The sequence below is a fragment of the Pseudophryne corroboree genome, chromosome 11 (assembly GCF_028390025.1).
Source record: "Pseudophryne corroboree isolate aPseCor3 chromosome 11, aPseCor3.hap2, whole genome shotgun sequence".
Taxonomy (NCBI): Eukaryota; Metazoa; Chordata; class Amphibia; order Anura; family Myobatrachidae; genus Pseudophryne; species Pseudophryne corroboree.
This window is the reverse complement of record NC_086454.1, coordinates 29,454,555-29,469,405: the sequence shown is the minus strand read 5'-3', so window position 1 is coordinate 29,469,405 and position 14,851 is coordinate 29,454,555.

The following is a 14,851-nucleotide window of genomic DNA, read 5'->3' as shown; positions in this document are numbered from 1 at the left end:
GGTTATACAGTTTGAGATCATTCTCTCACTGTATTCACACATTTGTACTTTCACCTAATATACTTCTCAGGTTAGCTTCACTTATAGCTTTAATTATTGTGGTGACACCTGGTGCACACTCTGCACTATCCCCCTCCCTCCCCATGTGCAGGAGGCGTGGCCACCTGAAAAGGGGGCATGGTCTAACATAAGAGGGCGTGGCCTCGCTGGGATCTGTTTCTTCACTCCGGCATGAAAGATAACATGAGACCACTTGTTGAAAGAGGAGAGCGAGAGTGATCCACAAGCAGGGGTCTCATGCTCATTGCCAGGGGTCTCATGCTCTGGGTTCCATGCTTGTTGCCAGGGTCTCATGCTCATTGCCAGGGGTCTCATGCTCTGGGTTCCATGCTCATTGCCAGGGGTCTCATGCTCATTGCCAGGGTCTCATGCTCATTGCCAGGGGTCTCATGCTCTGGGTTCCATGCTCGTTGCCAGGGGTCTCATGCTCATTGCCAGGGTCTCATGCTCATTGCCAGGGGTCTCATGCTCTGGGTTCCATGCTCATTGCCAGGGGTCTCATGCTCATTGCCAGGCGTCTCATGCTCTGGGTTCCATGCTCGTTGCCAGGGGTCTCATGCTCTGGGTTCCATGCTCATTGCCAGGGGTCTCATGCTCATTGCCAGGGGTCTCATGCTCATTGCCAGGGGTCTCATGCTCATTGCTAGGGTCTCATGCTCATTGCCAGGGGTCTCATGCTCATTGCTAGGGGTCTCATGCTCTGGGTCTCATGCTCATTGCCAGGGGTCTCATGCTCATTGCCAGGGGTCTCATGCTCATTGCTAGGGGTCTCATGCTCATTGCTAGGGTCTCATGCTCATTGCCAGGGGTCTCATGCTCATTGCCAGGGGTCTCATGCTCTGGGTTCCATGCTCATTGCCAGGGGTCTCATGCTCTGGGTTCCATGCTCATTGCCATGGGTCTCATGCTCATTGCCAGGGGTCTCATGCTCATTGCTAGGGTCTCATGCTCATTGCCAGGGGTCTCATGCTCATTGCCAGGGGTCTCATGCTCTGGGTTCCATGCTCATTGCCAGGGGTCTCATGCTCATTGCCAGGGGTCTCATGCTCTGGGTTCCATGCTCGTTGCCAGGGGTGTCATGCTCTGGGTTCCATGCTCAATGCCAGGGGTCTCATGCTCAATGCCAGGGGTCTCATGCTCATTGCCAGGTGTCTCATGCTCATTGCCAGGGGTCTCATGCTCTGGGTTCCATGCTCGTTGCCAGGGGTCTCATGCTCACTGCCAGGGGTCTCATGCTCTGGGTTCCATGCTCATTGCCAGGGGTCTCATGCTCATTGCCAGGGGTCTCATGCTCTGGGTTCCATGCTCATTGCCGGGGGTCTCATGCTCTGGGTTCCATGCTCGTTGCCAGGGGTCTCATGCTCTGGGTTCCATGCTCATTGCCAGGGGCTTCCTGCTCATTACCAGGAGTCTCATGCTCATTGCCAAGAGTTTCCAGCTCATTGCCACGGGTTTCTGCTTGTTGCTAGGGGGTTTCCTGCTCATTGCCACGGGTTTCTGCTCTGTCAGGGGTCCCTCCTCCCGCCCGAACCCCTGCACCCGGGCTGCAGCAAGCGCCGTGGGCTGCGTGGGTGCCCACTGCTGCCCATTTGACTTCTAGCTTCTGGAAGAGAGCAGGGAGACAGAAGCTAGAGGTTCAGTGGAACCTCTAGCGTCTGACTGTCTCTCAATGGAGTCAGATGCAGCAGACGCCCACACAGCTCACGGTGCCTGCTGTAGCCAGGGTGCAGGGTGCAAGTGGGCGGCTGGCACCTGCGGGGTGACTACGGCCACGCTCTCTGACCGCAATGCCCTGGGTGCCCATCCTGCTTTCCAACACATAGAAACGCTCCTGCGCAACACCTGCCGCACTTTATGGTGGTGGGATCTCCCTCAAATATGTTCACTACGCCATAGAGTAGCAAGCACTTTTAAGCAAAAGAGGTGCAAATCGGGCCAGAGAAATACTGCGAATCAGGCTGCTATTGCAAGTGTCTAAACGCTGCAACAATGGCAATCCACCCCCTTCATCCCCAATTGAATCCCCCCACAGGGGCCCTTACAACTTTTGCCTTGGGGCCTAAAATATATCTAGGTATGCCCCTTCGCTTGCTAATTGTAATGTGGGAAGGCAATCATGAGACCACCTATCGGGACCCCGGTGGTCACAATGCCGACGCCAGAATCCCGGCAGGCGATGAAATGCTGCGACCGGAATACCGGCACCACAGGCTTTTCTCCCTCTGTCCACGACACCCATAGAGGGAGAATAGATCCCACAGCATGGCATGTGCAGCGAGCCAGCAAGGAGCTTTCTTTTGCTTGCCCCGCTGCCAGCATACTGGTGGCCGGGATCCCGCTGCCGGTATCATGACAGACGGGAACTCAGCCGCCGGTAATAGGTATGTGGCATTATATGAATGGGGCACAGTAATGTTACATAATATGAACTGGTGCACTGTAATGTGGCATAATATGAACTGGAGGGCACTGTAATGTGGCATAGTATGAACTGGAGGGCACTGTAATGTGGCCTAGTACGAACTGGAGGGCACTGTAATGTGGCATAATATGAACTGGGGCACTGTAATGTTACATAATATAAAGTGGGGCACTGTAATGTGGCATAATATGAACTGGGGCACTGTAATGTGGCATAATATGAACTGGGGCACTGTAATGTGGCATAGTATGAACTGGAGGGCACTGTAATGTGGCATAATATGAACTGGAGGGCACTGTAATGTGGCATAGTATGAACTGAAGGGCACTGTAATGTGGCATAATATGAACTGGGGCACTGTAATGTGGCATAATATGAACTGGAGGGCACTGTAATGTGGCATAGTATGAACTGGGGCACTGTAATGTGGCATAATATGAAGTGGGGCACTGTAATGTGGCATAATATGAACTGGTGCACTGTAATGTTACATAATATGAAGTGGGGCACTGTAATGTGGCATAATATGAACTGGAGCACTAATGTTACATAATATGAAGTGGGGCACTGTAATGTGGCATAATATGAACTGGAGCACTGTAATGTTACATAATATGAAGTGGGGCACTGTAATGTGGCATAATATGAACTGGGGCACTGTAATGTTACATAATATGAAGTGGGGCACTGTAATGTGGCATAATATGAACTGGGGCACTGTAATGTGGCATAATATGAACTGGGGCACTGTAATGTGGCATAATATGAACTGGAGCACTGTAATGTGGCATAATATGAACTGGAGCACTGTAATGTGGTATAATATGAACGGGGGCACTGTAATGTGGCATAATATGAACTGGGGCACTGTAATGTGGCATAATATGAACTGGAGGGCACTGTAATGTGGCATAGTATGAACTGGAGGGCACTGTAATGTGGCATAGTATGAACTGGGGCACTGTAATGTGGCATAATAGGAACTGGAGCACTGTAATGTGGCATAACATGAACTGGAGGGCACTGTAATGTGGCATAGTATGAACTGGGGCACTGTAATGTGGTATAATATGAAGTGAGGTACTATAATGGGGCATAATGTGAACTGGGGCACTGTAATGTGATATAATATGAACTGGGGCACTGTAATGTGGCATAATATGAACTGGAGGGCACTGTAATGTGGCATAGTATGAACTGAGGCACTGTAATGTGGCATAATATGAACTGGAGGGCACTGTAATGTGGCATAATATGAACTGGGGCACTGTAATGTTACATAATATGAAGTGGGGCACTGTAATGTGGCATAATATGAACTGGAGCACTAATGTTACATAATATGAACTGGGGCACTGTAATGTGGCATAATATGAACTGGAGCACTGTAATGTTACATAATTTGAAGTGGGGCACTATAATGTGGCATAATATGAACTGGGGCACTGTAATGTTACATAATATGAAGTGGGGCACTGTAATGTGGCATAATATGAACTGGGGCACTGTAATGTGGCATAATATGAACTGGAGCACTGTAATGTTACATAATATGAAGTGGGGCACTGTAATGTGGTATAATATGAACTGGGGCACTGTAATGTGGCATAATATGAACTGGGGCACTGTAATGTGGCATAATATGAACTGGGGCACTTTAATGTTACATAATATAAACTGGAGACACTGTGGGGACAAATCAATGGTTTTCCCCTGCGGCAGTCACTAGGGGCGCAAGAAGGAGCAATTCAATTGTTGGACTTAGCCATTTTACGTAGCTAAACCCTGTCTGTTTGGGTGCAACATGCACTCTGCACTTTAATAGGAACGCTGCTCCTGCATAAAACATGGACACTTGCTCCACATATACAGTAAATGCATCATGGAGACAGTAAGCGCACACTGAGGCACACCAACGGCAGCTGCTAGGGTGCGTTTGCGAGTTATTTGCTCTTCCTAAATTACCTCCAGCGTTAGATGTTAGAATGAGGCAACAGTGCTCCCTTTAAACTAAGGGCAATGGAAAGGATGAGAATCTGCTGTACAGTGTAACTCTGCACAGCAGTCCTGCTGGCTGCTAACTCACTCTAACTGTGATCTGAGGGGGTCATTCCAAGTTGATCGCTTGCTAGCTGTTTTTAGCAGCCGTGCGAACGCATAGTCGCCGCCTACCGGGGAGTGTATTTTTGGTGTGCAAGGGTGCGATTGCTTTTGCAGCAAAGAGATACAAACACAATTTGTGCAGTTTCTGAGTTGCCCAGAACTTAGCCACTGCGATCACTTCTGCCTGTCCGAGCCCGGAATTGACCTCAGGAACCTGCGTTTTTCCAATCACTCTCTGAAAACGGTCAGTTGCCACCCACAAACGCCTTCTTCCTGTCAATCTCTTTGCAATCGGCTGTGCGAAATGATTCTTCATAAAACCCATCGCACAGCAACGATCCGCTTTGTACCCGTGTGACGCGCCTGCGCATTGCGGTGCATACGCATGTACAGCTCTGACCTGATCGCAGCGCTGCAAAACACTCAAGCGAGCGATCAGGTCTGAATTACCCACTATAATCTCCCTGAAAATAGTTTTAAAAAGTAGGCAAGTACGATATTACTTCATTAGTGTTCATTCTAGCACCCTGCACCTTTCAAAATCTATGCAGTTCCTCTTTCCAGCCTGGGGTGTCGCTCTCTGCTGTGATGCTTCTCAGCACACTCTGGTCTACTCAGTGCTGTGATACAGACCTGTGTGTGCTAAGAAGCACCAGAGCAAAGAGTGACACCCCAGGCAGGAAAGAGGAACTGCACGGGATTTGAAAGGTGCAGGGTGCTACTATAGAATGAACACTACTTTATACTGCACAGGACTATGGTGTATTTTCTACAGGGCATTCCAGTTATTAATCTAGTACATCATGATGATTGCAATGTGGTAGCTGGCCACGCCGCCTCCAGAGACTGACCACACCCCTAAACATGGTCCCCTACCTTCGCATTCTCAGTGGGGGGCCTTTCATACCCCAGTCCAACATTAGCTGTTAGTGACGCCTGACTATAATGTGCTCTTTAACTACTGTATGTGAAGCCCTGAATTTACCAGACACAGGGCCTAATTCAGACCTGACGCTGTTGTGCGAAATCGCACAGCGGCCGATTATCGAATGACTGCGCATGCACCACAATGGGCACACGTGAGCCCATACAGCCGCAGAATGGTGCAAAAATGTAAAACGCTAAGAGTATGCAAGGTGATTGACAGGAAGCGGACATTTGTGGGTGGTAACTGGGTGTTTTCTGGGAGTCTCAGGAAAAACGCAGGCGTTCCCAAGCGTTTTCTGGGAGGGTTTCTGACGTCAACTCCGGCCCAATCAGCCTGTTTGTATCGCACTGTAGGAGTAAATCCTGGGCTGCGCAGAAAGTGCACAAACTGGAAAAATCATTCGATGGCGAGTTGCGAACGGATTTGCAGATGTCGGCTGTCTGGTGAAGTTTTCGCAACCGCTGTACACATGCATTCACACACTTGCACGGGGCAGGTTTTTCACTCTCTCTGGGCACCGACTATCTGATCGCAGATTGCTGCAAAAACGCACAGCAGGGATCAGCTCTGAATTAGGCCCACAGATCGGTATACACTAATAGATCTGTCTCTGTGCACACATTGCGCTTATTAAAACAGCTGCTTTCAACCTGGGCGACGTCTTCCAGCTTCTCGTCAGTAACTATATACTCATCGTGTATTCAGCGCACAAGTTACTGAACAGAAAAGTCGCAATAAATTTGGTTACATAAATGGAAGTTAAAGTTGCCATGTGTTATATTGATATATAACTGCCCTCGGTTTCCAATGTATATGCATCCTGCAATACAATCTTGGGTGCTATTATTGCGCCTAGATCGCGTTTCAATAATAAATAGGCCCCAAAGAGAGATGTAAATGTACACAAAGATTCATTAGCAATGAGCAAGTCGCTAACAACCGCTGCTGCAACCTAAAGAGGGGCAATGTGCGGGACTGGTGCTCCGGGTCCACAACGGATCAGTATATTGGGTCTATTCGGTGCATTCGCTGCCAGCCTCTGGCTGTCCGTGCCTGCTGGGAATTGTAGTGCTGCAACCAGCGGCCTCTCTGACTTACGCCCTGCTGGTTACATATGACCGTGATAGATGTGGTGAACAAGGTTTTAATTATCATATTTACTCCTCCCGGATGCATTCTGTGGTGCTTCCTTTATACGAGGCAAGTAACCGGCTTTATACTTTATGACCTCAGATAAATAAAGGTTTAATGCACCTCAGCCTGGGGATGTGGCTGTACGCACTGAGATATTGTTATTACGCCCAAGATGACTGCACATGACACGGCTGTGTTTTATAATGGATGTGGATGATGTAGGAGAGGGCATCAGGCACAGAGTGGAGCGTGGGAGAATTGGGGCGGCTTACCCCAAACACATAGGGACATAGGGGGTCATTCCGAGTTGATCGCACCAAGCAACTTTTTGCTGCTGGTGCGATCAACTAATCTCCGCCTATAGGGGAGTGTATTTTCGCATAGCAGGGCTGCGTTCGCTTGTGCAGCCCTGCTATGCTAAAAAAAAGTTTCCTGCAAAACAAGACCAGCCCTGGACATACTTACCCAGTGCGACAGATCCAGCGATGATGGGCACGGCTTTGATGTCAGACATCCACCCTCCATTCGCCTGGACACGCCTGCGTTTTCCTTACCACTCCCAGAAAACAGCTCCAAACGGTGAGTTGCCGCCCCGAAACGCCTTCCTGCAGTCAATTGCAACGACGCGTGTGCGCATGACGGCCCCTGCGCGTGCGCAGTAGTGACCCGGTCGCAGCTCTGCGAACGAAACCACGCTGCGATCGGGTCGGAATGACCCCCATAGTTAGCAATATTTGCAGCCAGTACCCAGGGCAGCCATCGGGGGGGGGGGGGGGGGAAGTAGGGGGGGGGGACTGTGGGGACTGGTGTCCCTGGCCCTTACAGAGAGGGGGGCCCACCCCTGACTCCTCCTACCAATACCTGGAGAGCTGCGAAACAAGAATGGGCTGGTGCACAGGGAGGACTTCTTGAAATAAGCCTTCAACTGCGCATTAGCTCTGTGAACGGTCCCGGCGGTCCGCAACACTCCACCTATATATGATACCACAATGTATGACATCACAGAGGGGTAGGGCCAGTGCCGTAACTAGACTTTTTGGTGCCCTGTGCCAGAGAGACAATTGGCACCCCCCCCCCCCCTCTCCCCCTTCCTCTCCCCATTTCCCCATGTTTTTCAATAGGGACATCAGGCACATGCCTAGTGTATTATATAAATAATACACACACATTTATAGACCACTGCAAGAAAATAGATTTGGTCACAAATCCTCTTTATACCACATTCCTGCACTTAACTTGAGAGCTCGCTGTTATTTCTGTTATAATAATCTTTATCAAATAACACATTTCAATATACTGCCATCCCCAGGATTCAAACCCATAACCTTTTGAATTCTAATCAAACACCCAACTCATTGAGCTATTTGATCCTGCATAAAAGCTATGAATGCTATTTCAAGCAATCAGCATAACTATTGAGCAGATCTATGTCGTGTGCAGCCACACATCCAATCTCCTGCAGCCACACACTGCATAGATCTGCTCAATCGCAATGCTGATCATTTTTTTTCACACAGTACAAGGTAAGCTTCAATTTGTTAGAATTCTCTACCTTTCTATGCAAGGGCAGATATTTCAAAGAATAGATTGTCTGACTGCAATGACACAGGCAATGGGTTCAAATCCCAGGTAAGTCAGCGTCTTGGAATGTAATAAAAGACAGTGTGACTGAATAACAAAGAAATCTCCAGTTAATTTCATGACTGATGTATAGGTATTAGTGACAGAAGGGGTGGGGGTAGGAGACAGCAGCGGTCAGGAAATACTGAGCTTCACAAAAATGGGAAACTGCAAGTGAAATTAATTAAAACAGATAATTGACAAAGTGACGCCAAGAGCGCCCCCTACCCTGCAGCGCTATGTGCGGTGCCCCTCTGCACACACCTAGTTACGGCCCTGGGTAGGGCAGTGCAGATTTATTTTCTTTTCTTCGAAAGGGGGGGGGGGGGGGTTGGGATCCCTGTCTCTTGTCAGTCCCGGGCCCCACAATTTCTGATGACAGGCCTGTCAGTGCCCATCTGTTCTCTCTACTACGGGAAATGGTAATACATGAAGAATATGCGAGTAACTTGCATGGGTGTATCCAGAAGGGTCACCGACAAATCCCTCCATTTCATGTATCTAATTTACTGACGGATATGTCCTTTCTGACATAAATGTATCCACATCACAGAATTTGCAGAGGAAATGACAGCACCCATGGGAGAAGCCGGGTCATAGAGATTGTATCCGGCAATATATTCTGTATTATGCGGGGGATATGGTGGTCTGAGCAGTTATTGTGTATATCCTGTTAGTAGCCTGTGACAAATGAGCATGTATTGCAGGTAATCTGTGACGTGTAATAATGCCCGTATTACCCAGATAATATGATCATTTCCCTGGGTCACACTCTGCCACCCGGATTATATTGCCAGAGCTCACCTGAACTTAGGCCCTCATTCCGAGTTGATCGCTCGCTAGCTGCTTTTAGCAGCAGTGCAAACGCTAAGCCGCCGCCCTCTGGGAGTGTATCTTAGCTTAGCAGAAGTGTGAACGAAAGGATCGCAGTTCTGCTGCAAAAAAATTCCAAGCAGTTTCTGAGTAGCTCCAGACCTACTCCTAGCTTGCGATCACTTCAGTCTGTTTAGTTCCTGTTTTGACGTCACGAACACGCCCTGCGTTCAGCCAGCCACGCCTGCGATTTCCTAGGCACGCCCGCGTTTGTATCTGACACGCCTGCGTTTTTACACACACTCCCCGAAAATGGTCAGTTACCTCCCAGAAACACCCACTTCCTGTCAATCACTCTGCGGCCAGCAGTGCGATTGAAAAGCTTCGCTAGACCTTGTGTGAAACTACATCGGCTTTTGTGAAAGTACGTCATGCGTGCGCATTGAAATGCCGATTTTTAGCCTGATCGCTGTGCTGCGAACAAAGACAGCTAGCGATCAACTCGGAATGACCACCTTAAAGCGGAGTGATGGATGCATTCTACGTACATTGCGGCATAGTATATGTTAGTAGAGCAATGATTTCTCCCTGCCACGTGTGGGGTTCCCTCAAAATGAAATATTTCATTTAGCAGCGGCATGGGACAATTAATATGTTCTCATAGATATACTGAAATTAAGTGAATCTTATTTATGTACTGTGTTCGGTGCTGCAGACCCCTTATGGTGCCATATAAATACACAGAAACACAGCAGAACATGGTATAACCATTGCTACATACAGCGTCATCATACCCACAGAGGCAGCATCAGCTGAGCCCAGAGGTTCCGCGTCACTGCTGGCAGAGGAGATGAGATGATGGGATAAGTGAGAGAAGGAAAAGCACGTTCTATGGGGGTCATTCCGACCCGTTCGCACGCTGCGAACGGGTCTGGAATGCACATGCGCGACGGCCGCACTGCGCACGCGCGTCGTTGCCTGGCGACAGGGGTCGCCGGGTTACGTCACGGACAATGAAGAAAGCGGACGCTGGGGCGACCGCAAGAAGATTGACAGAAAGAAGGTGTTCCTGGTCGTCACCAGACCGTTTCCTACCATTTTCGGGGAGTGGTGAAGAAAACGCAGGCGTGTCCAGGAGAACGGAGGGCGGATGTCTGATGTCAAAGCCGACCCCAGCATCGCTGAGATCGTCGCACAGGGTAAGTATGTCCAGGGCTGGTCTTGTTCTGCATGAATTTTTTTTAGCTTAGCAGGGCTGCACAAGCGATCGCAGCCCTGCAAAGCTAAAATACACTCCCCCATAGGCGTGGACTATTGATCGCAGCAGCAGCAAAAAGTTGCTGGCTGCGATCAACTCAGAATGACCACCCATGAGCGCTGTGAAAAACTTATATCTTTCATATGTCACATTTCTTTATTAGACTGTTGCTTAGATCGCTTCATTCTTGAGAATGGAGGTTTGCATGGCTCTGTTTTCTGCACTACATGCACATCAGCATCAGCTTCCTTGTGTAACGTTTTGGCTTGAAATCTAGTTATTTCTGCAGATCTACACATAGTCACTGCCTTTTCTAGTGTTAGGTCTTGCTCTCTCAGCAATCTCTCTCTGAGTCCATTATCAAATACATGTACATTGCTGATACACTTTCTCGTGCTGTGGACAAAAGTGAAGGTTCCAAAAGTCTGATGGATGAAGAGATAGAAGCCTATGTTAATTTGATCGTAGCTTCTCTACCAGTGTGCAGTGTGCCTGGAGTTGGATGGAATAAACAGCACAGCAGTGAACTCACATGTCTCTGTGTCCTGATGACTGGATTTACAAACGTATGAACAAAACAAGCGCTTCCTCCACCTACAGTGTAACAGAGGGGACAGCAGACCCCTTCCTCCACCCACAGCATAACAGAGGGTACAGCAGACCCCTTCCTCCACCCACAGCGTGACCGAGGCTCCAGTAGGCCCTTTCCTCCACCCACAGCATAACAGAGGGAACAGTAAAACCTTCCTCCATCCACAGCGTAACAGAGGGGACAGCAGACCCCTTCCTCCACCCATTGCATGACCGAGGGGACATCAGACCTCTTCCTCCACCCACAGCGTAACAGAGGGGACAGCAGACCCCTTCCTCCACCCACTGCGTGACCGAGGGGACATCAGACCTCTTCCTCCACCCACTGCGTGACCGAGGGGACAGCAGACCCTTCCTCCACCCACAGCGTAACAGAGGGGACAGTAAAACCTTCCTCCATCCACAGCGTAACAGAGGGGACATCAGACCTCTTCCTCCACCTATTGCGTGACCGAGGGGACATCAGACCTCTTCCTTCACCCATTGCGTGACCGAGGGGACATCAGACCTCTTCCTCCACCCACAGCGTAACAGAGGGGACAGCAGACCCCTTCCTCCACCCACTGCGTGACCGAGGGGACATCAGACCTCTTCCTCCACCCAGAGCGTAACAGAGGGGACAGCAGACCCTTCCTCCACCCACTGCGTGACCGAGGGGACATCAGACCTCTTCCTCCACCCAGAGCGTAACAGAGGGGACAGCAGACCCTTTCCTCCACCCACTGCGTGACCGAGGGAACATCAGACCTCTTCCTCCACCCAGAGTGTAACAGAGGGGACAGCAGACCCCTTCCTCCACCCACAGCGTAACAGCAGGGACAGCAGACCTCTTCCTCCACCCACAGTGTAACAGAGGGGACAGCAGACCCCTTCCTCCACCCACAGTGTAACAGAGGGGACAGCAGACCCCTTCCTCCACCCACAGCGTAACAGCAGGGACAGCAGACCTCTTCCTCCACCCACAGTGTAACAGAGGGGACAGCAGACCCCTTCCTCCACCCACAGCGTAACAGCAGGGACAGCAGACCTCTTCCTCCACCCACAGTGTAACAGAGGGGACAGCAGACCCTTCCTCCACCCACAGTGTAACAGAGGGGACATCAGACCTCTTCCTCCACCCAGAGTGTAACAGAGGGGACAGCAGACCCCTTCCTCCACCCACAGTGTAACAGAGGGGACAGCAGACCCTTCCTCCACCCACAGTGTAACAGAGGGGACAGCAGACCGCTTCCTCCACCCACAGTGTAACAGCAGGGACAGCAGACCCTTCCTCCACCCACAGTGTAACAGAGGGGACAGCAGACCCTTCCTCCACCCACAGTGTAACAGCAGGGACAGCAGACCCTTCCTCCACCCACAGTGTAACAGAGGGGACAGCAGACCCTTCCCCCACCCACAGCGTAACAGTGGGGACAGCAGACCCCTTCCTCCACCCATTGCGAGACCGAGGGGACATCAGACCTCTTCCTCCACCCACAGCGTAACAGAGGGGACAGCAGACCCCTTCCTCCACCCACAGTGTAACAGCGGGGACAGCAGACCCTTCCTCCACCCACAGTGTAACAGAGGGGACAGCAGACCGCTTCCTCCACCCACAGTGTAACAGCAGGGACAGCAGACTGTTATGATTCCTGTACTCCAGACCGGAGGAGATCTTATGGCAGGGATCTGAGTACAGGAAAATAAGCTGGTTGTGGGAGCTGGATAGCCTAGTAACCCCTGGCGCCCTAACTCCGTTGTCTCGCCCGTGTTATCAGAAATCCCCTGCGAGACTATGGTTGCTTGAGCCCATGGCAGCCGCGTTCGAAGGGCGGATTATGTCTGCCCAACCCCGATGCCCCCGCAGGTCTTAATGGGAGACAAGGGGAAGTCCGAGACAGGGTGATAACAAGGGGCCCTCTGACTAAGCAACCAGGCCAGGGGTTACAAGCTAACTAACTAAATCAAAAGGTATGTGCGGACTAGCCGCCAGGAAAAAGGACAACCAAGGATCCACTGATCCGACACTCCTATCCGGCACCGCCGGACACCAGAGTGGATCTGTGGAAGCGGAATCCTCCGCAAAGCTCCAGAACACAATTAAACAAAATAATAAACAGAAGCGGACAAGCCGCAACACACGGCTGCGCCGCGACTCACGAACACCACCAGATGTTAAAGGTGCTCGGTCAGACTCCAGGAACAGATGGTAACTTCCGAGTACAGGATCTCTGAGGACAGGAACAACCGAAAAGACCGGGACTGGGAACTCTCTGCAGCAGACACAGGCAAACAGGAAGCTATCACCGGCGTCTGTAAGAAGTCCTGAGGGTGCCTTTATTCAGGCACCCTCCAATCAGGATCCAGACAGGACAATCAAATAGAAATGCCGTGCAGCTTGCATGCTGCACGGTCAGCACATAATCAGGGTAATGAGAATAGACCCAGCAACGGGGAACGCGGCTGAACGTGGCGTCCCCGTTGCTAAGGTCAGAGCGGCTCCGTGCGCCCGGCGTCTTAGCGTTGCCAGGGAGCCGGCGGCTGAACGCGCACGGCGTCCCTGGTTGCTAGGCGCCGGGCCGCACGGCCGAGCGGACCCCGGCGCCTAACAGTACCCCCCCCTTGAGGAGGGGTCAAGGAACCCCTAAAGCCAGGTTTCCGAGGAAATTCACGAAAAAATGCCCTTTTGAGCTTTGGGGCATGAAGGTCTTCATCCAGGACCCACGACCTTTCCTCTGGCCCATAACCTCTCCAATGCACCAAAAAATAAAGCCGACCCCGGGACAACTTGGAATCGAGAACCTTCTCAACCAAGAACTCTTGCTGACCCTGTACATTAACTGGTGATCTCCCCTGAGATTTTTTACGAGGAAATCTGCTGGACGAAACATATGGTTTAAGCAATGAGCAATGGAAGGTATTTCCGATCCGTAAAGTTTTTGGTAAACGTAACCGGAAAGCAACTGGATTGACTTTTTTGATAATGAGAAATGGTCCAATATATCTAGGACCCAATCTGGCTGAGGTTTGTCGAAGTTTGATGTTGCGAGTCGACAACCACACCCTGTCTCCTACTTTAAAAGTGCACGGCCGCCGGAGCCTGTCAGAAAATTTTTTTTCCCGGAAAGCTGCTTTTCTGAGAGCCAGGTGCACTTTTTTCCAAATAAGTTTAAGATGAGAGGTCAGGGCCAGAGAGGAGACAGAGGAATGTTGAAAAAATGAATTAGCTCTGGGGTGGAAACCAAAAACTGCAAAAAATGGAGACACATTGGTGGAGGAATGACAGGCATTATTATAAGCAAACTCCGCCAATGGAAGAAACTCAGACCAGTCATTTTGGAGTTTGGCCGAGTACAAACGCAAATATTGTTTTAGAGATTGGTTAACTCGCTCAGTCTGTCCATTGGATTGTGGATGATAGCCGGAGGTTAATGATAATTTCATCTTTAATGAAGCACAAAAAGACTTCCAAAATTGCGCAATGAATTGTGGACCCCTGTCAGAAACAATATCAGTGGGTAACCCATGGAGTCTGAAAACATGACGGAGGAACAAGACTGCCAATCCCTGGGCAGATGGCAATCGGGGAAGAGCAATAAAATGGGCCATCTTGCTAAAACGGTCCACTACCACCCATATGACTCGGCATCCGGCTGACAGAGGGAGATCCACCACAAAATCCATGGAGATATGTGACCATGGCCTAAGAGGAACTTTCAAGGGCATAAGTTGACCAATAGGCAAAGAACGGGGAACTTTATGCTGTGCACAGACCTGACACGAAAAAACAAACTCTTTAATGTCTTTGGAAAGACCAGGCCACCATACTGAGCGGGATACTAATTCCAAAGTCTTAGCGATTCCCGGATGCCCTGCAACTTTGCTATCATGAAATTCCGCCAAAACAGTTGCTCTCAAAAACTCAGGAACAAAAAGACGACTA